Source organism: Mustela lutreola, chromosome 2 (genome assembly GCF_030435805.1).
Source record: "Mustela lutreola isolate mMusLut2 chromosome 2, mMusLut2.pri, whole genome shotgun sequence".
NCBI classification, from domain to species: Eukaryota; Metazoa; Chordata; class Mammalia; order Carnivora; family Mustelidae; genus Mustela; species Mustela lutreola.
In genome coordinates this window covers 116680697-116708030 of record NC_081291.1, presented here as the reverse complement: position 1 = coordinate 116708030, position 27334 = coordinate 116680697, and the positions used below count along the sequence as shown (strand labels likewise).

The window sequence follows — 27334 nt, the reverse complement described above, 5'->3', positions numbered from 1 at the left end:
CAAGATACAAAACTGCATAAAAACCACAATCCTAGCTACTTAACAAACATGCAATTAAAGGACTGAAAGGTAATGTACAAAAACATTAACAATGGTTATTCTGGGTGACTACTTTTAATATTTTATTTTTAAGAACAGAAAGAGATGATTTTAAAAAGAGTCCACATCAACCTCTTTGGGAAACTGGCAATATCTATTAAAACTGAACAGGTATCTCCTTCAACGAAGAAGCTAGTGACATTTACTGAACGCCTGTGTGTCAGGCCTTGCCCTGAGCACTTCCCATGTATGTTGAATTGTAGTGGTGAAGGCAGACATCCTTGTCTTGTTCCCAGTCTCTCTGGAAAAGTATTTCATGTTTCATCATAAGCATGATATTGCTGTAAATTTTTTGTAGATACATTTTATAGTTTGAAGAGGCTGTCTTCTGTTCCTAGTTTTATGAGATTTTTTTGTATGAATTTTGTCAAATGCATTTGCTATATCTACTGGGATGATTGTGTTGCTATTCTCCTTTATTCTCTTAATGTTATATTGTTTGAGTTTTCTGACATTAAACCAACTTTGCATTCTTGCAATAAATGCCATTTTAGTCATGTTGTGCTATGTGTTTAAAAAATTCAGTACATTCATGGGGCACCTGGGTGGCTCAGTTGATTAGGCATCCAACTCCACCTTAGCTCAGGTCTTGATCTCAGGGTCATGGGTTCAAGCCCCATGTTGGTCTTTGTGCTGGGTATGAGCCTACAAATCAATCAATTAATAAATAAACACATGCACCATAGGTTCAATTTACTAGTGTTTGGTGGAACATTTTTGCACCTTTGTGAGATGCAATGAGGAATGTCAGTATCTATAAAGGGTTTTGGTCTGTAACTTTGTTTTTAATAATGTCTTCATCATGTTTTTGTACCAGGGCTATGTTGGCATTCTAGAGTGAATTAGAAAGTGTTTCCTCCTCCTGTGTTTTCTGAGTTTGTGTAGAATTCGTATTTTCATTAGTAGTGGTGGGTGGTGGTAGTGTGGTAGTGATGGTGGTAAATGTTTGATCTTACCCCTGGTAAATCCACATGGGCCTTGAGCTTTTTTTTTGGGGGGGGGGAGAACATTTTTATTATGAATTTGATTTATTATTAATTCTTTAGTAGATATAGGAAACTTAGAGTTTTCTAATTCTTTTTTAAGTCAGTTTAAGTAATTTGTGTTTTTTTAAGATTTGTCCATATTATCTACATTGTTGCATATATTAGAGTAACAGTCATAATATCTTTTTATTGTTCTTAGTGTCTTCGGTGTCTGATATGATAACCCTTCTTTCATTCCTAATGATAATTTTTTTATTTTTTTTAATTAATACACTATTTTTAGCAGTTTTAGGTTTATATGAGAATGAGCAAAAAGTACAAAAACTTTTCATAATCTTCCTCATCCCCACACTCAGTTTTCCCTATTATTAATATCTTGCAGTAGTATGGTACATTTGTTACAGCTGATGAACCAATAACAATACATTTTTATGGCAACTGCTCATGATTTTACTGTCTCCATAGTTTTGCCTTTTTTCAGAATGCCATATAGTTGGGATTATATGTATGTAAACTTTCAGATTGGCTTCTTTCACTTAACACAATTTGTTTTTTGTTTTTTGTTTTTCATTTTTCCCTATCAGTCTTGCTAAGGTATTGAGAATTTTATTAATATTTTTAAAAATTATCTATGGAAAATTTATTCATTTTCTGTTTCTTAATTTCACTGGTTTCTGTTCTTAACTTTATTATTTCTTCTTCTTTCTTTGGGTTTAGTTTGTTCTACTTTTCCCAGCTTTTTTTGGTAGAAACAGATCATTGCTTTTTTTTTTCTAAAGATTTCTTTTTTTTAATTTATTCATATGACAGAGAGAGAGATCACAAGTAGGCAGAGAGGCAGACAGAGAGAGAGAGAGGGAAGCAGGCTCCCTGCTGAGCAGAGAGCCTGATGTGGGGCCCAATTCCAGGACCCTCGGATCATGACCTGGGCTGAAAGCAGAGGCCCAACCCACTGAGCCACCCAGGTGCCCCCAGATCATTGCTTTTAAATTCTTCTCTAAACTACACATTTAAAGCTATACAATATCCTCTAGGCTGGTTTAGTTGTATCTCACACATTTTGATATGCTTTCTTCAATCTCATTTAGTTTGAAATCTCATTTTCCTTGTGATTTGTTTTTTCACCCATGGGCCATTAGATGTGCTTTTTAGTATCCAAACATTACAGGGATTTATTTTTTTAAACGATTCATTTATTGATTTGAGAGAGAGAGAGCGCCCGTGAGCAAGAGAAGGAGCAGAGGGAGTTGGAGAGAAAATAGAGAACCTCAAGCAGATTCCCTGCTGAGCATGGAGCCTGATGCAGGGCTTGATCTCACCACCCTGAAATCATGACCTGAGCTGAATCCAAGAGCTGGTTGCTCAACCAACTGAGCCACCCAAGTGCCCCAACAGGGATTTTTTAGATAAGCTATCTTATCGATATATAAAAGAATAGATAAAAAGACTTCAGTCTTTTGAAATTAACTGAGACTCATTTTAAGGCCCAGAATAAGGTCTATGTGGGTGAATCTTTGCACAAACTCTGTAGTTGTTAAGTGTGGTGTTTTGTGAATGTCAGGTTAAGATGGTTGAGAATACTGTTCAAATCTATCTGCTTACTGATTTTTTTTTTTTTTTTTTTTGGCCTAGTACCATCTGTAACTGAGAAAGGGGTTTTAAAGTCTCTGTGATTGTGGACTCACCTATTTCTCTCTTTAGGTCTGTCAGTTTTGTGATTGAAAGCTCTGCTGTTGAGTACAACTGTATTTAGAGTTGTTAGGTTTTCCTGATGAAGTGGCTCTTTTATGTTTATTAAAGCTCCCTTTCTATTTCTGCTAGTACTGTGTCTTGATATCTACTTTGGCTGACTGATAGTATATAGTTACAGGAACTTTCTTATACTTAGTATTTGCATGGTACTCCCCACCCCCCGACCTTTTACTTTAGAATTGTCTGTGGTTTTATATTTGAGGTGTCTTTTTTATAAATAGCATATGGCTGAGTCTTGCTTTTTTTTTTTTTTAAATCCGGTCTCACAGTTTCTACCTTCTAGTCCTTCTATATTTAATGTATTCAGTGATATGGTTGTACTTAGGTGTACTATTTTGTTTTCTATTTATCCCATCTGGGTTTTGTGCCCTATTTCCTTTTCTGACTGATTGATTGATTGATTGAAGTTTATCAAATATTTTATAGTATTCATCCAATTGATTGATCTAATGATTGTTGAGCTATGGCTTTTCAATATTTTTAGTTCTCGCTCCAGAGATTTTACTATGTATCCTTAAGTTATTATAGTCTGCTAATTAATATTATATCATTTCTTATAAAATATAAAAACTAAAGATATAAAATATATGAAAGTAAGAACACAAAAGATGGGATGTAGTAGAATTATACTGCATTAGGGTTAACATGAGGGATTACTTGCAGCATTGGAACTCCAGTTTCTTATCTGCGGTGGTGGATAAGTGAACGTACACAGATGATAAAATCATATAGACTGTAATACACACACACATCCAAATAAAACTGGGGAAATCTGACTAAGACCAGCAGATCAATGTCGCTCTCCTGTTTGTGATACATATTATATTCTAGTTTTGCAAAATGTTACCATTGGGGAAAACTGGACAGAAAAATGTTATTGTTGGGGAAAACTGGACAGAATTTACAAGGAATCTCTCTTTTATTTTTTATAACTGTATGTGAATCTGCAATTATCTCAATAAAAATAAAAAATATTCTTGCTATCAGGTAACCGAATTTCCATTGCTAAAGTAAGGGCCTTCCAAGTATCAAGAAAGAAAAAAGACAAAGCACATTTCTACTTTGATTTATGTATTATAAAAATAGACTATTCAATACTACTTCTTAGTTCCTATTGCCTGGTAGGTAGAGAGTGGTAGAAGGGGTTCGGAACAGTATTTATCAACATGCTTGCACTTACATGTGGCAGATGCGGGCCAGCTGTGCGCCAGTAGGCCTCCATTGCCCAGGCCTAGTAGCTATTGGACTATCCAATCCAACCTGCTGTGGTCATGAAAGACTGGGTTAAAATTATCCCAGCCCAGGGATGCCTGGGTGGCTCAGTTGGTTAAGCGGCTGCCTTCAGCTCAGGTCATGATCCCAGCGTCCTGGGATGGAGTCCCGCATCGGGCTCCTTGCTCAGCAGGGAGCCTGCTTCTCCCTCTGCCTCTGCCTGCCATTCTGTCTGCCTGTGCTCGCTCTCTCTCCCTCTCTGTCTGATAAATAAATAAATAAATCTTTAAAAAAAAAATTATCCCAGCCAAAAATATTTTATCCTGTGCTTAAGAATTTATAAGAAGAAAAATCTGTAACCTTAATCAACTAACAAACATTTCTGGAACACTTCTGTTTATTTAAGTACTCCGCTAGATCCTGAGGACACAGGAGTGAAAATGACACAGTTACTGAGTTTACGAAGCTTAGGGTTTAGTGCAAAATATAAACATATACTCCAGTCACTATAATAGAAATATGTTAAATATGCACAGGGTGCTGTGGAAACAGAGGAAGGACCTCCAACAGATCCCAAAAGGTCCTCAAGGGTTTCTGATGGAAGATGTATTTGAACAAAGTCTTAAAGGAGAAGTAGTAAAAAGGAAGAGTTGACAGCACTCTAGCGAGAGGCAACAACACAGTCAAGTACCTGTAGGTGAGGAGAATCAGCACCTCACTTTGGCTGGAGCCTAGAACTAGGAGCGGTAGGAAATGAGGACAGAGAAATTGGTGGGATGGCTTCAGAAATGGCTTTATGTGCCAAGGCCAGGAGTTTGTACTTCATTCTGAGTCTTACGAGGGACTTCCTTTGCATACTTTAGGGCTTAAGAGTGTATCCTTTCCTCTTCTTATAAGGACACCAGTCATTGGATTTTAAGGCCCGCTTTATCTAGTATGACCTCATATTAGCTTAAATAATTACATCTATATAGACTAATTACAAATAAGGTTACATTCTGAAGTTCTAGGTAAGTATGAATTTGGAGGCGCACACTTTTCTGTGTTGCGGTGGGTCGAAGTGTAAGAAGAGGAGAGGACATGCAGATATACCCACAGAGAAGAGGGCTTTGTGAGGACACAGGGAGAGACGGGAGCAAAGCAGCTACAGACCGAAGACCGGCAAGGATTCCCAAGAGCCACCAGACGTTAGGAAGGGGCAAAGAAGGATCCTTTCCTAGAGTGTTCAGGGGGAGCGTGGCCCTGCTAACACCCTGATTTCACACATCTAGTTTGAAGAACTGTGAGGGAATAAAATTCCATTGCTTTAAGCTACCCCCTTTGTGTAATTAGTTACAGTAGCCTTAGGAAACTACTGCAATATGTAACCCACATTCTATGTATTATGGGTTCAGCTCATTGTCGTGGTTTTAAGATATTTTTATTCATTCAAGAGGCAGAGCCTGATTCCTTTCCCCTTGAGTGTGGGCTGGACCTGATAACTCACCTCTAATGAATAAAGGGAGAAATGAGGGTGTATAGGTTTGAAGGCCAGATCACCGCTTGGGTGATCTATGGGCAAATTATGGTCCATGGGCTGGCTGCCGGTTTTTATAAAGTTGTATCGGCACGTACCATGCCCATTTGTTTATGTATTAGAGGTGGTGGTTTTTGCACAAAAACCACTGAGGTGAGTAGTGACAGTAGAGACCATATGGCCTGCAAACCTAAAATATTTACTGTCTAGCCCTTTAAGTAAAAGTTTCCAGTCCCTGAACTAGGTCATAAAAAGCACTGCAGCTTTTTGCTTGCTTTTGCTAACTTGCTCTGGGGAATGCCAGCTGCCCTGTCACGAGGGCACTCTGACAGCCCTGGTGAAAGGTCCACATGGCAAGGAACTAGGGCCTCCCACAAGCAGCCATGGAGGTGAACTGCATCCGTGGTCTACAGCTTGACCGAAACTTCCTGAGACCCTGAGCCAGAACCGCCCACCTATGCTGCTCCCAGATTCTTGACCTTTAGAAACGGTGTGAGATAATACATGTTTGTTGTTTTAAGCTGCCAAGTTTCGGGGCAGTTTGTTATGCTGTGACACGTAACCAGTCCACACATCTGCCCCTTCTGTGGTTTTGAATGCAGCCTGTGAGCGGCTCCGCACATCTTACCTGTGCCCCAGGCTTTCGCTATTTTAGAAACATACGGGGGATGAAACCTATTTTATAAAGACACTCCCGGATGACATAGATAAGACTGGGAGGAAACAAAGGATAGTGGAAGGCAAGGGCTACATTTCCCAGATTTTTCAGAATTCTCTTATTAACTAACATAGCACGAGGTCTGATCGTGGCTACTGAGATCGGCTGTTGTTAACAAAATATTAGGTTTGTAACTATGGTTATTTGAGTCATCAGGCAGGACGTTTGCTCTGTTATGTTATTCACTATTACTTATATAAACAGGAGTGTTTGATAATGCCATTATAATCTTTATTAGGTGTGTCTGGGGGGTTTTAGTTGCCCTCTGTAAGTGCAAACCAAGCGGTCTCTAGCTGGGATGGTGGTGAGCTCCGTGGGTATATTAGTTTCCTATGGCTGCATCACAATATTATCACAAACCTAGTGGCTTAGGACAACACACATCTATAGCCTCCATTCCTGTGGGAGAGGACTCAGCACGGCCTAGTTGGGCTTTCTGCTTAAGGTCTTGGAAGGCTTCAGTCAAGGTTTGCCCAGGGCTTTATTCTCATCTGGTAGCTCCTCTGGGGCACTCCGTGGTTGTTGACTGCACTCAATTCCTTGTGGTTGTAGGACCGAGAGCTTCAGTTTGGGGTTTTTTTCCCCTTTTGGTTGTTATTACCTGTTGGCCAGAGGGTGCCATCAGTTCCTAGGAGCCACCATATTTCCTGCCATGTGGGGTTTCCCCAAATGGCCACTTGCTTTCTGACAGCTAGCCAGGGAAAGATTTCACCAAGACAGAAGTTGTGGCTTTATATAGCAACATCACAGAATTATGTGCATGTAATCACCCAGTACCTTGTCTGTATTTTATTGATTGGAAGTAAGTCTCATTCACTCCCAAGGGGAGGGCTCACACAGCCGTGTGAAGATTAGGAAGTGGAGAGCATGGGAGCCACCTTAAGAATATGTCTGCCACAATGGACTGCCCAGCCCAATCCTACCTGTAAGGTGGAATTAATGTTTCACTAATATAATTGCTGTACGCAAAGAAAAAAGGATGTAGTGCATTGTTTTTTTGTTTTGGGAGTTTGTTGTTTGTGTTTGTTGTTGTTGTTGTTGTTGTTTTGTCCTCTGTAGTGCAAATGGTTGACATGTAGGAGGGTGCTGAATTAGAAGAATGGAGGGAAAATGAATAGAGATGGGATAAACAAAAACCAGGGGAGATGAAAGATATACATAATCCTAAAACACTTCCAGGCTGGAAAATATTGTAGCTGGAAACAGCTTGGCATGCAGCTAGGTAGACAGACCATAAGCAAAGGTTTCCTGCGTATGGGGAGAGCTGAAGGTACCACTGCCAGTAGCATAAAGGGAGCCCATTTCCACAAGGTCACAGATACAGTGTATAAAGTTCTATTATTTATTCCTTTTCAATCATACTGGCATAGGTGGTATTCAAGTTTTAGTAAGACTTTAGAATAAGAAGGGCAACAGTAGATGTGATAGATCCCAAATCTACCTTGACGTGTGACGTGCATTCATTCATTCACTCAGTGAATTTCTGTTGAATGCTTACTGCATGCGAGGTCCTTTGCTAGAGCTGTTCAGTCTTGCATGTTTGTAATGGAAAGAGTGCCACCATCTATGGCTACACCTGCCGTGGGTATGGGGGGAGGACTAGAGGCACACGTGTTTAGTTCTGCCAGCCCTGGCATATAGTGTTATTATAAGAAGTTTGATGGCAAAGGACAGGAAAGTGAGTAGATAAGCCACAGGAAATTTTCAAAAGGGAGAGACATGGCAAAGGAGAAGTCTAGCCAATAAGAGACTGAAGATGATATACTTATCTGTGCCCAGAGAATCTGATCAATAGTAGGGACTCAGTTTTATCAGCTGTCTCACCTCTCCCTTTACACAGTCTCTCCTCACTTTTTTAAAAAATTTTCTTAAACATAGACTGTTCTACTGTGTGTCAGACATAATAGTAGACACTGTGGTAACCAAACTGAAAATAGCCCTGACCCCTTTCCCTTTATGCCTCGTCCAGCTTGGGACATCAGTAGCCATTTCAACAATTCTTTCCTCCAAGTCTCACCTCCTCCATTCTTTGTCAGCGTTGGCCCCTTCTCCTCTGACTCTGCCCAACCCACTGGACTTCCCTAATCATGCTTTTTGCTGCCATGATAGTTTTGCCTCCTTGGTTGGGTCCTCACTGCTGATTGGTGGCCTTTAGTTCATATCTATTTACATTTTCCACAGCAGCTATCCAAACCTCTTCTGTTCCTTCTGTTTCCTGGGAGTCCAGCTCTGGCATCCTCTTTCACCAGGTGACTGTGCCCCCTAAGGGGGTTTCCCAACTTCCTTTCTACTCTTCTCATAATCTCCTATTGCCATCCTCACTTGTCTATTTTCTTGCAAAACAAAATAAGTAAATACACACACACACACACACACACACACACACACACACACACACACACACCCCTTCTTGTCAAGGCTTTTAGTCCCAAGCCCTCCTACCTCCTCAAAGCCTATGCCAACCATGACCATCCCTCATTCTGTGAAAAGATATATTACCTACTATAGCATAGTATATCACAAAATTGTTTCCAGGGAGCTGTGTCTTGAAATTTGATATCTCCTTTAATATTACTGGGGTCGGGCACCTGGGTGTTCAGTCAGTTAGGCATCTGCCATTCGGCTTGGGTCATGACCCCAGGGTCCTGGGATCAAATTCCACATCAAGCTTCCCGCTCAGAGGGGAGTCTGCTTCTCTCTTTCCCTCTCCCTTTGTTCCTCTGCACCACCCCCTGCTTGTGCTCTTGCTCTCACTCTCTCAAATAAGTAAGTAAAATCTTAAGATTAAATTAAATTAAATTACAGTGGGAAAACTATAACAAGGTTTTTTTTAAGTTAAAATAATTTAGATAACAATAAAATCCAATTTTTATTTAAATAAAAGAATTAGATAGGTTAAAATAACAATGAACACTTATGAGCAGCTTTTAAAACTATTTTTTCCCAAAAGTAATATATTTGTACTTCATAGATAATGTAGAAATTTAGATTAAAAGGGAAAAAAGTAAAATAATCCCTACACATACATACAGAGATAACCATGGTTAATATTATGTGTATAGTCTTCTAGGGGTGTGTGTGTGTATGTGTGACTATCCTACACATGTATATATAGGATTACATAGTACCTATTAGCATGTTCCTTTTTTTTCCACACTTCATGAAATCTTTTTTTTTTTTTTTTTAAGATTTTGTTTATTTATTTCACAGAGATCACAAAGTAGGAAGAGAGGCAGGCAGAGAGAGAGAGGAGGAAGCAGGCTCCCTGCTGAGCAGAGAGTCGGATGCGGATGCGGGGCTCCATCCCAGGACCCTGGGATCATGACCTGAGCCGAAGGCAGAGGCTTTAACCCACTGAGCCACCCAGGTGCCCCACTTCATGAAATCTTTATAGGTAGACCCTTTTTGCAAATTTCTGGTTACTTGTTTAGAATAAATCCCTTAAAGTTGAATTTTGGATCAAAAGGTATTTATAATTTAAGCCTACTGATAACCTCTTACCCAATAATTACATTTCAAAAAAGTTGTAACAATTATTTAACCACCAGAGGTGTATGAGAGTGTATGTTTAATGGGAGCCACACTCTGGTGAGCAGAACATAATGTATAGAGTTGTCCAATCACAGTGTTGTACACCTAAAACTAATGTAACATTGTGTGTCAACTATACTCAAGGAAAAAAAAAAGTCTATTTCCCCACACCTTTTCTAAAATAGTGTATTACCACGTGTAAAAAAGCTATTTTAGCCTCTTTGCAAGGAGAATCTGGTATCTCATTTTGTTTTAATTTGCAGTTCTTTAATACTGAATTTACATATTTTTCTCACTGGTCATTGCATCTCTGTTTCTGTAAATTACCTGGTCATGAACCTTTTCCTCCTTCTCCCACTTCATTTGTGTGTTTATCTACCTTGATCATTTTTTAACTCAAGAGTTGTTCAAACTAGTAAAAGTGTATTTTCTACTTCCATTTTCCAGTAGCTCTGAATTGGCTTTTTCTCAACAGAAAAGATAGACTAGTTTTTGTGCATAAGGTAGACCAGAGAAACACATTGGTCAAGCTGTGGCATATTCTTAGTTTATTTGCCCTCTTCATGCGACGTTAACGTACTGATCATCATTCAAGTTCTTGGAATAATTATAGCTTCATTAAAAGTAAAACATGATGACATTGATCTCAGTCTACTTGTCTGACTTGTAAGTTATTCTTTATGAATAGACTGCATTTTGTCTTTAAAAATTTTCAAGCATATTTTTCAAGTTTGCAGTAGGTGGCAGCAGCAGAAAACATGCTTTCATTGGCTTCAAGATGTAATCAGGACTTTATGCGGGACAGTAAAAAGGAACTCGTCCTAAATTTGAAGAGCTTCGTGATGAAAGCTACTCAGAGCATACATTCAGCATGAAGTCTTTGAGTATTTCACAGCCTACCTAAGAAGTTCCCAACAAACACGCTTCCTTAGAAAATGCATTTTATTTTTCAAATGTTGCAGTATTGAAAAAGATACACTGTGTTTTAGTGTCTTTTTTTCTGGGTCATATGCTCCCCTCACACACCTCATCTTATATTTATAGTGAGTAACTTGAAGACACCAGCTTCTTTTCCAGAGGAGTGGCCTTTTGAACGATGACCATTTAATACAGAGCTCTGAGTCATTTAATACACTAAAAATACATGCTAAGAAAATGTGGCCTTTTTAGGCCACTCCTTCATTACGGGTGTCTTCAGTGGGGCTTCGCTTTGCTAATTTAAAAGTTCGGGGCCAATACATGTTTCAAGAGTATTGGTAATAATTTTCTTTAGATCTTAATACGCCCCCTGAAGTTGAACAAGCATTGTCTGTGATCCTTTCATGACAGGGGCAACCAACAACTCAACAGGAGACTGGGGAACACTCCTCTTTTGTTTCCAGACTACGATGACAGGTGGATGTCATGTTCCCTAGGCCAGGAGGGGTGGCTCTAAGAGGCCCTGTGGTTGTGGGTTTTGTGGGGAAACAGGAACACTTGTTTGTTATGGCTAGTTGAAAGCTAATGATGATTATGATGGCAGAGAGAGCAGATTATTCTCAACTAGACACTGTAGGAAAAATACGGAACTGTAGATTGGTCTGAAGACTGCCTGGGAATGAAAAAGAACAGAATAGGACGCAGGAACAAAGTGAAGGTGGTTAGGAGTGGTTTTTCCAACTCCAAAGATGAAGGTGTGTTTTGGGGGGGAGAGAGGTGGAGAGGAAGCATTCTTTCACCTTCAGTTCCATCCCAGCTCAAACTCTCTATGTGAACGTGTAATAAGAAAGGAGAGTTTCCAGTTCTAGACTGTAAAGTTCTTCAGGATAGGGACTATGTATTTATCACCAGATCTCAGCTTGAGGGTGGAGCAAGTTCTTATGAATGACTAAATGAAGGTAATTAACTACCTCAGAGCAACCCCTTCCTTGCATTCTTTCCTTTCATATCTCCCCCAAACTTGCCCCTTTCTTCACATGCTCTGGAGCAGACTGTGTGCAGACTGTGTGCCTACAATGACATATGCATTAACTCTTCCTCCTCAGTGAGAGTAGAGCTTCCCACAGAGGTAAAGAATGGCTGTTGTTGACTAGCCAACACAGAAGAGATGCCTGGGCTGAAGGCTTTGGGAAGCTTTTTTATAAGAGTAAAGCATTAAAACTTCCTGGCTAAGGAAAAAAAGAAATTTTGTAAAAATCAAAAATATATTTTCAGGCCCTGGCATGTTTAATTAGGTTTTAATAAAGCATTTAAGAATTGATTCAAGTATTCTTTAGTCATATTTTCTGAATTTCAAAGGACTTGTTATCAGGAGCAAACGGTTTCTATAATACTTGTATGACTATTTCCACTTAGAGCTTGTTGAATCGCCGACTAATTGTTTGGGTCTATGTTCTTGTTTCTTTGTCCTTGTTTTAGTAGTACCAACTAGTTATCCTAGAATCTTCTCTTGTGCTGGATTTCAGATACCTTTGAGACAAAACGCGTGTCTTTTAAAAATTCTTGCTGGCTTTCCTTTAGAACTGAGGACAGTATTCTATGTCCCAGGAGTACTGAGTGAGTCTTAACTGTGTCAAGAAAAGAAAGAAGGAGCAACTGTGGTCCCTGTGATCTTACACACAGACAAGATGATGTACTACAAAACACTCAGGAGACCTGGGATCATTTCCTGGCTCTGGCACAAATTCCAAGACTATGGACAAATTTCAGAACCTCAATTTCTTCATATGTTTAAAAAAAAAAAAAGGAGACAGAGTAGATTTGACTTTTAAAGTTTCTCCCAGGTCCTTGATCCTCCGAGTCAGTATTCCTTCTTCAGATGTCTAGAACAATCATTTCTTCTTTGTCTTATTTAGGAAATAACCATATAGCACTAGGGAACAAAATATATTACTTGGGATACAGGTTAAACAGCAGTGAGAGTCTCAACAAAATTTGATGGCTTAGAAAAGGAAGACTTATTTCTAAGGCCTTCATTAACAATCCTCAAGTAGGCAGGTATTTCTGTACAGATAGAGGACTCTGATCCACTGGAACATTCAAAGCCCAAAGTTAATGGTCCTGTTGCTCCGCTATTGCCTGGGGGTATGGCCATCTGCACGGTAAAAGCTGACTCAGCACGGGAAGGAAGAGCGTCCAGCACCAGCAGCTTAGCTTCCTAGATAAGAACACCTGGAAATTACCCACTTCACTTCCACTCACCCTACTGGCTAGAACTCAGTTATGTGGTCGCATCTACAGCCAGGAGAAGAAAGTCTTCAGCAGCACAGCAGGCACCCACCAAAAACGTTAAGAGTGGGGATGGGGTAAAGTCTCTATACCCAAAAAGAAAGAGAAGAGATCAAATACTGGAGGATAGACTCCACATTCTGTTATGATTTTAAGGCACAGTAGCAATGTTTTATTTTGCTGCTGATTGTGCTTCTATCTTATTTAATGAAATAGGTTGAGATCGGGATCTGTGATTTATCCCTATAAATACACCCCCCCCAGCACATGTCAAGGTGTCTTGAACATAGATGGCATTCAACAAAAATGTGGATATTTGATTTATATATTGATCTTTCAGGCCATTAAGTAACCACTATGTTCATCCCGCCCCCACCAATACCCTGGTCTATCTATTGCTTATTTCATGAACGTTACATGTAAAACTTTTAATTCTGTCTAGTTGAGGAGAATAATTCGGAACCTATGAAGAAGTAATATTCTTAAAATGTGCATAGATATAGGTAGATAGATAGATTGAGTGATTGAGAGCAGGTTGCTACTAGTAGCAGCTACTATCTTTTGCTACTAGTAGTAAAGGTGGTATTACCCTGTTTGGGGGTAGCATGATTACATGTAAGGGAAAACCAAGAGCTTTCCAGTGTGGCTTCAGCATTTGGTATAAAGTGTATTCCCTAGACATCACATATCATTCTAGTTACAAGTAAACTTTAAAACACATACTTTGCTGAAATGGTTTTGGGTTCTGTGCTCTCTGTTCCCTTCCTTGGTGTTCATAATAAACAGCGGGCTGTGGTGCTGATTGTGAATCTGTATAGTGTGAGCCTATTTACGGAGAGTCGCGTAAGGCTCCTTTTAAAACAGGCCAGTTTTGATTCCGTGTTGACATGTTATCCACTCTGACTTCCAGTTCCATAGCTACTGCTCTTGTACACGTACAGTTTTGTCTTGGAATAAAAATACTAGTATGTGCCTTATCAGCTTTACATTTCACATGAGCTGTCTTTTTTTTCTTTCAAGATTTTTCTTTATTGACTTGTCAGAGAGAGAGCATAAGCAGGGGGAGCAGCAGGCAGAGGGAGAAGCAAGCTCCCCGCTGAGTGAGGAGCCTGATGGCGGACTTGATCCCAGGACCCTGGGATCATAACTGAGCCACCCAGACATCCTGATAAAAACTATCTTTGAACAACTATCCTTATTCTCTCATACCCAGTTTCCCCAAATCCTTCCCCTTGGAGGCCCAGTTCCAGTTTGCCTCTTTTTTATAACCGGCTGTAACCACCCAGCCCCAAATAATCATTGTATCAGAAAGAGAAGACCTGGTTCAAGCCCTGGGCAAACTACAGCATAAGGACAGGGTGTGTTTGTATAAGGACAAGCCTTTATTCCCTTTACAAACATGTCAACTTGCCAAAGACAAGTAAACGGTAAATACTGGCGATAGTCTAGACCAGGAGGAATGGCTCCGAGCCTTTATTCAGCCTCACCCCCACATTCCCAGAGCCTCAACACCATGCACCTTCTTTGCTCTTGGGACATTTTTCTCCAAAGGACAGGACAGGCCTTTTTCTGTTAAGAGCTTTGATCTTACCTCTGTATGTCAGCAGAGGGCAGCAGAGAGCACCATTCTACTGCTTGTGTAGATCTCAAAGTAGGACAGTTTCAATCCCCTAGTGCTTAGGGAGACAAACATGGGGGGCATTTTTTTTTAAAGCTGTGACAAAGACTGGTGCTGGTATAGGCATGGAGAGTGCTAAACATTTTGCAGTATGTAGGACAGTCCCATGCAAGCAAGACTATTCTCACCCCCAAATGTCATTTAACTTCCTTCTAGTGTTGTTCTCCAAACTCAAGTAAAACATCCCTGTGTACCCCACTGATTTAGTACTTTCACCAATTTGTGTAGGGGTCATCTCACCAAATGTCCTTGAGACTAAGAACTGGCTTTTTCATCTTTGCATGAAACTCTGAAACAATTTTTTTAGTTCACTTTTAATTTTTAGTCATCGAATGATTGTAAACGGGTCTTTAATGGGGGAGGGACAAGGGGTAATGGATAGAATTTAAAAGTAGGGGGGGTGCCTGGGTAATTCAGTGGGTTAAAGCCTCTGCCTTCGGCTCAGGTCATGATCCCAGGGTCCTGGGATAGAGCCCCGCATAGGGCTCTCTGCTCAGCAAGGAGGCTGCTTCCTCATCTCTCTCTGCCTGCTTCTCTGCCTACTTGTGATCTCTGTCTGTCAAATAAATAAATAAAACCTTTAAAAAAAAAAAAAGTAGAGTCAGTAGGTTACAGAGGTTAGATAGAGCTAGATTAGATTAGATGAGCCAGTCTTCCTGAACTTTAATTTTCTCACATATAAAACAGGATGAATATCTACCCTATTTTAAAGTACTTTGTAAATTGTAAAGCGAAGTACAGGATTGTTTATAAAGAATGTCTATGACCAGATTTGTTCCCAGTCATTGTTTCTGGAATTTAGGTATCCTGTATGTGAAAAGAACACACGTATATAAGGAAGATATTTGAGCACAAAAGGCATGGTGGGCTCTGTGCCATGTGTTCATTCCTGGAGCCCTAGCTTCAGGTGGCTGCGGCCCCCTCTGAACTACTTGGACTGAGAGTGCTAGAGAGACAGTGTTCTCAATGCAGAAGATGCAGGAGCAGACTAAAAACAAAATGGCAGATGTCTGCTATTCCTATGTTTTGCTCTTCAGTTCTCTTGCTTGCAATATGTAGCTAAAGTGGAAATGCCAACCCGTATCGAGCTAAGAAGGGTGGAAATTAAAACAGGTTCAGAAGAACAGAAGTTAGATAGTTTACCTGGCCTCTCAGAAGTAGCACCAAGTCTCTGTGGATGTGTGAAGTAACATATAAATTTCTCTTTTACTCTTTCAATATGGAAAGTGCCTTTATAAACTCAAGATACTATTTTTAGGCCCACAAAGGTTAGGTTTATGGTACCTTGCCAGAATTCGTATATTATGGAATGGTGTATTTCAGGGATGCTAAATATTTTATTAATTGAGAAATCCATTTTCTTTTGATTTGTTTCACTGCATCTTCATTATTAATCAGAGAAGATTTCTTACATCCTTCGTTTGCAGTCATCCTTTTGATAGGGATAATACATTAAAACTTCATTAAGCTCTTAAGATTTATTCCAAATAGCACATAAAATCTCTAAGCAATTGCTTTTCTCCAGCTGAGTAGATGTTTTATTATACTTTGATGAGAAATATTAAAGACTTCAAATCCATTTAACTCAAAATATCTTCCAAAGTTTGCTATAATGATGTGTACCTTTAGGGTTATCTTTTATCATAAAGATGATTGTAGAATTTATGGACATGAGACTCTCATCTTTTTAAAGGTTAATAGGTAAGTGTTTAGTGTACATTTTTTATTTATAGTTTGTTTCAAAAAGGATTTGTAGTCCTTACCATGAAATATATGTACAATAAGGTTAATAAAAGGGAAATCAAACCCAAAGCAGGGAGGAGGTTTTGCTAATGACAAAAGCTAAAATAGATATAGATATATAGAATGATAGACATATTTGAGCCTAAAGTTGGCTTTGAGCTTCCCACCAGCAGGAACAAAAAAAAAAAAAAAAGGAAATATAATATAATGGAAATATAATAAAAATGGAAATATAATCACATTGTTGTTATTGAAAATGTGGGTGCCTAATAATTTTTCAAGAACAGAAAACTTTTCCCTGGTATTAAGTTCTAAAATGAATTCTTTGTGTGAATTGCTGGTATATGAGACATCATGCAAGGTAATGGACAACACAGAAACAATATTGCTGTTCCTTATGATAATTCTTGATAAAAGCAAGGCATAACATGAAAGCTGTGACAATGATTCTGCTAAGGGGCACTAGGTTAATGATATTTTAGGTAAGAGGTAGCTTTCTGATGATCCATCTATCTCCTTTGGTACAAGGACAAATTTTAGTGATCCTTAACTGACTGAGCCACCTAGGCACCCACATTTTCATGATACTTAAAATAATTTATTTTTCCCTTAGATGTTGCTTAAAAATCGCTTTCTCAGCTAGGCATTTAATGGCAGCTAGACAGCAGCAACAACAACAAAATGGAAATAATAGTTTGCTGCAGTCTTTGAATATTGAAATTTGAATATTTAAAATTGACACTGCTATCCACGCTATCAAACCATATGCTCTGAAAACAGGGAAAGTTAGAGTTAACATTCTGATATGAAAGTAAAGAATTTCAGCCAGTGTTCCCACCTAGTAGGTTGTTTTCCGTATCAGTTCAAATGATTGTATATAAACTACAGGTTTTCTTGAAAAATTTTAGCTTTTTTTTTTTCCTATGAACTGAGTTTTTGGTCACCTGGGCTTAACCTCCTGAAGGTTCCCTCTCCTCGGGTGCAGTCCCTCAAAGAGTATTGCCCAGTCTCCCAAAGGAAAATGATTTGGATGAGCTTTTCTTTGGAAAATGTGTCCCTAGTACATATTTTTAAAGAATTTCCTACAAGAGATCTGTTGAAGTTTATTATAAGCAAAATAAACATGTGTTTTTCTCTGTGGTTTTTAATCCCTGGATCTGCAAAGTTGTTGAAATTTCCCTTGCTGAGAATAGAATGGCCCATGGTATTTGAATAACAACAATAAAACAAATAGCTACTAGTATCATTTGCTGCGTATCTTTTATATTACAGATTCTGTGCTAGTCTTCTCATGTATTAACTTTCACATAATAGGCATGGCCTGTTATTATTCCCATTTAAAGAATGAGAACACAGAAACTCCAGTTTACCTGAACTTACAAAACTAGTAAGTGGCAGGGTCAGGATTTGAACCCAGATCTCTCTACTAGCTTTTAACTACTACACATTGGTACCTGTGGAAGAAATCTGAATCTTCATGCATTAGCCTCGAGGTCATTATCCTTTTTTGTGGTATTTCTGACAGAAATTGTCATCAGATCATTATACTTTGATCTTCTCTTAGATTCTGGCTTAAATGAGTAATTTTCCTTAAAAAAAAAAAAAACAATTTTTCTTTAAAAACAATCCTAGACTAGCTCATACTTTTTATTAGCAGAATAATTATACCTTAACTTCTATTCTTAGGTTGTCTTCTAATAATGAAATTTGAATATCTTCTTGAGAAGCAGGACCAGAGTAATCTTCCAGTCATTACTGAGATTTGAAGAGTTTAATTTGATTCTTAAAAGTGCTTACTCACCTTGATAATAACTTTGTAGTCCTCCACACTTGGCATGCCCACATGCTAAAATAAAAAATTAATTCTGATGATGGGACTTGGCTTGATAACTCTAGAGTTGCTGTGTCCCATACAGTAGCCACTAGCGAGCCACATGTGAATATTTATTTTAAAATTTAGATGTACTATATGGTGGCTAACTGAACATAATAAAAATAAAATGACATTTAAATGAACTAAAATATAATTTAAAATTCAGATCCTCAATCACAGTAGCCACATTTTAAATGCTAAACCGTCACATGGGGCTACTGTATTAGTGTGAATTATAGAATACTTCCATCATTGCAGGAAATTTTGGGCAGTGCTGCTCTTTTTTTTTTTTTTTAAGATTTTATTTATTTATTTGACAGAGAGAGATCACAAGTAGACAGAGAGGCAGGCAGAGAGAGAGAGGAGGAAGCAGGCTCTCTGCTGAGCAGAGAGCCCAATGTGGGACTCGATCCCAGGACCCTGAGATCATGACCCGAGCCAAAGGCAGCAGCTTAACTCACTGAGCCACCCAGGCGCCCTGGGCAATGCTGCTCTTAAATGTACATTTCTCATGGCCCCCTCTCCCTACCTTCCTTCTTTTCCTAAAACAACAATGGCTTCTTCCAAGAATTACCTCTACAGTTTCTGTAATTTGGAGGAGCTAACTTATCTTCCCAAAGATTTCCCATGATATTCAACAGGAGAAATTGTTGTTGGCCCTGTCAGTATTTCTGTGGTACAGGGAAGTATGCTAATCCTGACCAAGTTCATCTTACTAAAATGGCAAGTCCATATAGCCAGCTTATTTTTATTTGCCAGATTATATATAAAGCCAACTTCTTAGGCGGCTGTGTTTAGAACCACTTATAGGCTGTGTTTTTGAATTACACCAGAGACTACTCTCCTCCCTGGTAGACTAGTTGAGTGATGGTGTTGCTGTCAAATCTTAAAACAAATCGTTGGCTTCCATAACAGAGTTGAACATCTTGTTGACCAACTTTTGGGGAAAAAAAGATTATTTTCTAAAAAATCTGATTCTTTTAGTGTATCCTGGTTAGTTTTGATTGTTGTCAAAAGAAACAGAGATGTATATTCTTAATTCCTTTCCATTTATGGGTTCTAAAATAATCTCGGTCCATGGATGTATTGATATAAGCCAGTGTGGTATCCTCAGGGCTACTAGGACAATACCAGTCCTGTACTTGTCTTGAGCAATACTAGTGGTCCATCTATTCCATAGTGATACTCCACAGTAAGCTCGTTTAGAGAAATTTGCTGGATATGTTACTTGCCAATGATATTCTATTGTTTGAGTACATAGAACAGTGCCCTGAACATCTTTGCTGTGTGTAAAATAGTCCTGGAGGGTCTTGTTGCATTTTGTTTTTCCAAATGAGCTAAGCAGGGTACAGTATTCACTAGTGTCAGGCTTGAACCCTCCATAGCCACACAGAAACAGGCAACCACTCTCCTTTTAGCTGTACTCAATAGTCTGATTAAGAAATAGAGGAAGATCTCTGTTCAGAATGTTCTTGGTCACTGGACACCTCATAACAGAGGCCTTATATTAGCTACTGTTGTTCCAGCATCAAGGATTTCCCAAATTCAAAAAAGTTGTGATCAGTTTTAGTATTGCTATTTAGTATTGGTAATCATGAAGTGAAATGATAGGGTCTAGGGGCAGTGGATTATATTAATCTCCACTTTTGTGTAACTTCTAACATTTTTAAAATAAAGAGTAAAGAAATGTCATGATTTATTTATTGTGCTATCATGTTTTATGAGTTCCTTATATATTTTGGAAATTATCGGATATGTGTTTTACAAATATTTTCTCCTATTCTGTAGGTTGCCTTTCCATTCTGTTGATTAAAGCTTCTTAGTTTGATATAGTCTATTTTTGCTTTTGTTGCCTTTGCTTTTGTGTCATCTCAAGAAATTATTGCTAAAACCAATGTCAAGAATGGGCAAAGGACTTGGGGCACCTGGGTGGCTCAGTGGGTTAAGCCTCTGCCTTTGGCTCAGGTCATGATCCCAGGTCCTGGGATGGGACCCCACTTCGGGCTCTCTGCTCAGCGGGGAGCCTGCTTCCCCCCCTCTTGCCTCTCTCCCTACTTGTGATCTCTCTCTGTCAAATAAATTAATAAAATCTTAAAAAAGAAAAAAAAAAGAATGGGCAAAGGACTTGAATAGATGTTTCTTCAAAGAAGACATACCAATGACCAATAGGCATAGGAAAAGGTGCCCAACATCATTAATTGTCAGAGAAATACAATGTGAAACCTCAGTGAGTTATCACCTCATACCTCTTAGGATGGCTACTATTTAGAAAAGGATAACATATGTTGGCAAAATTTGGAGAATTTAGAACCCTGTACCCTGTTGGTGGGAATGTAAAATGGTATAGCAACTGTGGAAAACAGTATGGAGATTCCTCATAAAATTAAAAATAGAACTATCATATGATTCAGCAACCCCACTTCTGGGCATATGCCCCAAAGAACTGAAATCAGGATCTCCAAGAGATACCTGCACTCCCATGTCCACTGCAGCACTATTCACAATGACTTGGAAACAACCCAAGTGTCCATCAGCAGATGAACAGATAAAGAAAATGTGGTGTATACTTATGATGGAATATTATTCAGCCTTAAAAAAGGAAATTCTGTCATTTGAGAAAATGTGGATGAACCTGAAGGACATTAGGCCAAGGGAAACAAGCCAGTCATAAAAAGACAAATACTGCATGATTCTGCTTCTATGAGATATCGAAAAGAGTCAAACTCGTAGAAGCAGAGAATACAATAGGGGTTGCCAGAGATGAGGGGGGAGGGAAATAGGAGTTGTTATTCCATGCGTGTAACGTTTCAGTTTTACTAAATGAGTAAGTCTAGCAATCTGCTCCACAGCTTTGTGCCTATAGTTAACAATGTGGTCTTATATTGTGCCCTTCAAAATTTGCTAAGAGGGTAGATCTCATGTGAAGTAGTTTTACCATAAAAACAAACCAAAAAACCTACAAAGGAACACAAGAAAACCCTCTGATTATGTCTACTGCCTTGACTATGGTGATGGTGTTGCGGGTATTTGCATGACTCTGACCTCTTCCAGTTGTACAAATTACATACGTGCATTTTTTTATATCTCAATAAAGCTGGTAAAATATTTCTTAATTAGAGAGTTTTAAATGTCATGAGCTCTTGGGTGAATTTAATATAGCTGTTTTAATATAGTAAGGCATCTTATTTTTAAAAAACTTGGTCTAAGAATCATTAAGAGCTGTTTTGGAGCTGTGTCTTAATGAGGAAATATTTACCTACCTTATTTAAATGCAGCATTGCTCTTCCACACCCACTTTGATGCATCACAAAGGTGAGCAAATGACATTATTCTTAAAAAAATTACATTTATGTAATATTGTCATATATATATATATATATATATATATATATATATATATTATTTATTTATTTCTTAACCACTATTCCCATTAATATTTCCCTACTGTTTTTCTTTTAGGAGGCTTGGTGAGCAGGGCTACATTTCTTACTCATCACTAGTTTTAGGAACTCTTTCCCTGACTTTGATTTGTTTTTTATCACATCAGAGCAGCACGTTGCTGAACAGCAAGAAAGGAGTAAAGAAAACAGCTCTAACGAATAAGAGTGATTCTTCTATATGCATTTTTGGTAGTCCTGATTCCACCGAAATTCTATTTTGATTTTCTCATTCAATAGCAATACAACGTTTTCACGACTATCACACACACGCGCACACACACACACACACACACTCCACCCGCTCCCCCCCCCCCACCCCCTCAAGCTGCCAGTCTGTCTTAAGGCAGTGGCAGACGCCTGATTGGCGGGCTCTGTTTATTCTGTGACCAGATTCCTCCTAAAAGAAGGCAGGCCATGAGTGCCTGAAGCCTATTGGTCGGGCCTGCTCTGGACCCTCCCCTTCTTTTTCAGGGTACACACCACAGAGAAGTCTGTGCGGAATCCTAAACCAGCCCAATTTACATCCATTCATGAATCTGTGACGTCAGCAAGCCTTTGGGCTTCTTTGCGGTGGGCTGGAGGATTGTGTGGGTGGAATCCCCCTCCCCCTTATTTTTCTGATTCTGCAAGGCTTTTTAAATTAACCTTCCACCTTTTTAAAGCAAGAAAATGGAACGGCATGTGTAGGAATTCTTCATTGTTGTGAGTATCACACTCTTTTTTTTTTTTTTTCTGTTTCATCAGCATTTCTAGCACAAGGACAGATGGAGAAGGTATTTGAGATTTGAGTTGATTAGAAAGCTGATATTATTGAGGGAGACTGGGTGAGAAAGACAGAGCGGAAGACAGGGGCAAAGAGTAATCTGAAACCCAGTTAGAGCTCCGAGCCTCCCAAACTGACAGCTGGTTTTCCCTTTGCTGGTCTGCTTGCTTGCTAGACGTGGACATTTTTCATTTACGGTTCTGCACGTTACCTCTGAATGCGGGCTTGGCTTTCCTTAAAGGGAGATTCATTTCTCGGAGAAGAGGATGCGGGTCGCGTGAGAGGCAAAGCCCCCAGCTGGTACCAGAAAGGTGCGGGGGGAAGCTGGGTCAGCGAGACAGAGCAGGTTCTAGCCTGCCGAGCTGTGGTCTTCCTTTCTGCCGCCCTTTCTGTTGTGTGTCACCCTTCACCTCCCCTTTGTTTCGTAATTGTGTACCTACCAGTCAGGGTCTCGAGCTTGCAATTTGGGGAAGATAAATACTTGTCCGACCATTTTTTTCCCCCTCCAAAGCTTTTATTATGGGACTCACAGGGGTGTATTTATATATCTTTAGGGCTCTTTCTGTCACTCTGTGCATTTTATTTATATTTTCAAAACTTAAAAGCCTGCACCAGAGGCAAAAGGAGAATGATCCTTAAATTCTGATCTGCAAAAATCCCCGAATGAAAATTAAGAAGTGGTTTCGTAATACATTCCATAATTATATTGCATTGAAATGCACATGAGTGTTTTCTGAAGATGAACTTCCAGCTGAAAATAGTTTATTCTGCTGTGCTTGGCAAACATGGGAAAGTTCTGATATGTTCCAAGTATTAAGTTGGTTTGATACTTTTGCTTCGAGGTTTAACAGAAAGTTAGTATTTGTGATCGAATTTATTTTCCAAGATTCTGGATTATATTCTGGTGAAAGTTGGGATCATAAAGAAGAGGGATGGGACCCTGTGACATGTCCTGCCCCAGGGCAGCTCCTCAACCCAGATAACCTAATAGCATTTTCCACCTCCCTCACTTGGAGCAAATTATATTCTAGTTGGCAGCGTCTACCTGCTTGTTGTCTCCAGTGAGAGGGAAAGCAAAATGTCTGTTAATTTCTTATCATCGAGCATTCTCGTGTTTACTTCGTCTAATCAATACTTAGTTTTGAGATTTTTCCTATTATCGTCTTTTCTCATGAAATAGGGCTTCTGAACTGGAGCTCTCATGACCTGTTTTGAAGATTATTAGTGACTCTTCCCTCTGTGAACTCATTTAGAATTACCTGAGAATTTGGAGTTTTCTTTTGTTTCTCATCTTGGCATTGCCCTTACTCATTTTGTTTTTCTGAGTGCATCTGAACTCACCAAAGAAGGGAGAACTTATGCCTCATTCTAAATCAGATCTTTGTCCTCTACTCAGATAACTATGGTTTCATATTGTGCAATTTTTTTAATAGGCTGGGTTGAGCAAATGACACAATTTCTCTGTATTTGTAAGCATCTAGACTTCTTTCATCGTTCTTCTGTGTACCTTCAGACTTTGCTGAAAGTAGCAATTGCAAAGTTACTCCAAATTACTGAAGTCCAGATCATTGCTGGATCAAAAGACTGAATTCTTAGATTTTTTTCTTTTTAAAAAATGTGTTTATATAATTAAGCTCAAGAAATGTTCATCAAACACTGTCTTTTCTATGCATTTTGGCAAGAGGGCTTTATTTCCATGAAAGAAATACAGTCTGTACTTTGCATTTTATTAAAGTAAAAACTATCCCTTTAAGGCACAGAGTAGATACAGAATCTCCCTCTCTCTCCACGCCTAGTGGCTGTATTCTAGATTATATTTATTTTCCTGTATAGTGTACTTGTAGGGAAAAAAAACACAATAACTCTTAATTGTTTAATATCAAACAATAAAATCCTGTGTATCAGTGACTGTCAATAGATGCCTTTCTGTTTCAAAATTGAAGCTACTCCAGAAGTAGGAATTAATTTATTTAGTAAACAAAGTCAGTCAAGCCAGAGCCCTCTCCTGGGGAACTGTCAAAAGCATGGTTCCTAAAGGACCAGAGGCCATATCCACTGGTAGAGGCCAGGACAACAGTACTTTGGATGGCAGAACCAGTCAGTTTGGTTTGCACTGTCTACCTACCCTCTCTCGCTTGGCTATAACTGAATTAATTGCTTGTGGAGCTCAAGTGAATCAAGATGGCCAAGATGACCAATGCTGCCAGGTGGCAGTCTGACCCTTATAATTTTGACTAAAATAAAAAGCATTTCCCAAGAACACTGCTTTACTTTAAAACAAACAAACCAACGAACAAACAAACAAACAAAAGAGTCATTTAAGAGATAATACCGTCCTGCTCTGTGTTGGTTGGTTATTCCTTAACAATATAGGAGGGGGGCGCCTGGGTGGCTCAGTGGGTTAAAGCCTCTGCCTTCGGCTCAGGTCATGATCTCAGGGTCCTGGGATCGAGCCCCGCATCAGACTCTCTGCCAACAGGGAGCCTGCTTCCTCCTCTCTCTCTCTGCCTGCCTCTCTGCCTGCTTGTGATCTCTGTCTGTCAAATAAATAAATAAAAATCTTAAAAAAAAAAAAAAAAGAATATAGGAGGAGAGAAAGATTTAGAAGATGCCATATTTCCTCCTAAGGAATCTAGAAGGGGAGATACCATACACATATAGGGTGATCAAGACTGGAATTACTTGGGGAACTTTCTCTTTTTCAGTGGTTTTTAGTAATGTTCATAGAGTTGTTCTACCATCGCTGCAATCAATTTTAAGATATTTTCATCACTGTAAGAAAAAAAAGAAAAAGAAACCCATACACATTGGCAGTCACTCCTCATTTCCCCATAGCCCCCCAGCTGTAGGCAACCACTAACCTTTATTCTTTATACAGAGATTTGCCTATTCTGATCATTTCATATTAATGAAATCATGTAACATACAGGCTTTCATGACTAGCTTCTTTCACTTGGATAAGGTTTTCAGAGTTCTTCATATTACAGCATATATCAGGGCTTCATTCCTTTTTTTTGTGGAATAATATTCCATTGTACAGATATACCGTGTTTTACTGATCCATCCATCAGTTGATGGACATTTGGGTTGTTTCTCCTTTTTGGATGTTCTGAATAATGCTGTGAACATTTGCATACAGGTTTTTGTGTGAGCGTGTGTTTTCATATCTCTTGAGCATATACCTACCAGTGGTATTGCTGGGTCCTATGATAACTGTATGTTTCACATTTTTCAGGAACTGCCAAACTGTTTTACAAAGCAGTTGCACCATCTTACATTCCCACCAGTATAAGCCTCATATAAGGCTTTCAGTCTCTACAACCTTGGCAACACTTCATTATATCTCTAATTTTGATAAGAGTATCTTAGTGAATTTGAAGTGCTATCTCCTTGTGGTTTTCGTATGCATTCCCCTAATGGTTAATGATGTTGATCATCTTGTTATGTGCTTATTGGCTCTCTGTATTTCTTCTTTGGAGAAATGTCTATTCAGATCCTTTGCCCATTTAAAAAGTTAGTTATTTTTTTTTTTGCTATTGAGTTTGAGAGTCTTTGATATGTTCTTTATCAGATATATGGTTTGCAAATATTTTCTTTCATTCTATAAGCTGTCTTTTTACTTTCTTGGTGGTATTGTTTGCTGTGCCCCTTTTTAAAAATTTTGATGAAATTCAGTTTCTTCACTTTTGTTGTTGTTGTGCTCTTAGTGTCCTATCCAAGAAAACTTTGCCTGACCCAAGGTTATGAAGATTTATCCCTATTTTTTAAAGGGTTTTACAGTTTTAGCTCTTACAGTCATGTCTGTGATCCATTTTGAGTTAATTTTTGTGCATGGTATAAGGAAGTGTTCAACTGCATTCTTTTAAATGAGGATATCCAGTTCCAGCAATATTTGTTGAAAAGACTGTTCTCTCTCCCATTGAATTGTCTTGGCACCCTACCAGGAAACTTAAAAAAATACTGATACCATGCTCCTGCCTCCAGAGAGTCATATTCAATTGGCCTGTGGTGGGGCCCAGACATCTGCATTTTTTAAAAGCTCCCAGATGATTCTACTGTACATCCAGAGTGAAAACTATTTGCATGGATAGAGGGTTAGTTTTAAAAAGAAGAGGGACACTACTTCTGAATCAAGAAAAGTCAAGAAGACACAGAATTCTAAATGGAAAGGAGAGAAAAGAGGAAAATTAAGATTCATACTAGAGAGCATGGATTTTCTTGCTGAGTAAGAGTTAGGCATTTTCAAAGAGGTTAGTGAGATACATTAAAGGAAGAGAAGGAGCTGACATTTATTAAGCAACTTCTCCATGCCTAGAAATCTGGGAGCTTTCACATACATTATTTCATTTAAAATATAATCCTCGAGGTATGAAGTACCTCGAGGTACTACTACCCCCATGATGAGAAAAGAGGCTCAAAATGTTGATGACTCAGCCAAAGACACCAGGTGGTGCATATGATACCCAATTCTGAAATCCAGGTCTAATTCTCCACCCCATTCTCTTTCTTCTGTATACCATGGCTTTTGAACATTGAGATCTACCTTCACTTGTTATTGATTTGGTCTAGCAAGGGTCTGAGGTTTGGCAATGGTCTAAGGTCTTCTCTTGCAATGCTCTGGAAAGGACAATGGAGTAAGACAAGTTGGATGGTGGAGAGTAATATAGGGTTAAGTGTTGGTACAGCAGGTGTGGTAGAAGATAAGAGGGTATGTGTAAATGAAGATTATCATGTGACAGTTAATCATGGAGCCCATGCTGGCTATGCTCTATGTAGATAGAGCCAGCAGGAAAAATCCCAAGAGGACAAAGGAGCA

The 27334-nt window shown here is 39.0% G+C and overlaps 1 protein-coding gene across 11 annotated transcripts in view; it reads left to right on the top strand.

The window, feature by feature from the left end:
- Positions 1-27334, top strand: part of MAP3K13 (mitogen-activated protein kinase kinase kinase 13) — a 165240-nt gene that overhangs the window by 48752 nt on the left and 89154 nt on the right. For 2 of the 11 annotated variants that reach the window (XM_059163236.1, XM_059163238.1), the window contains exon 1: positions 22202-22457. The exons of the other annotated variants lie outside the window; for them this stretch is intronic. The gene's annotated coding sequence lies outside the window, so the exon portion shown is untranslated. Of the gene's footprint in view, positions 1-22201; positions 22458-27334 lie in introns of those variants that run through there. 11 annotated transcript variants of the gene reach the window in all.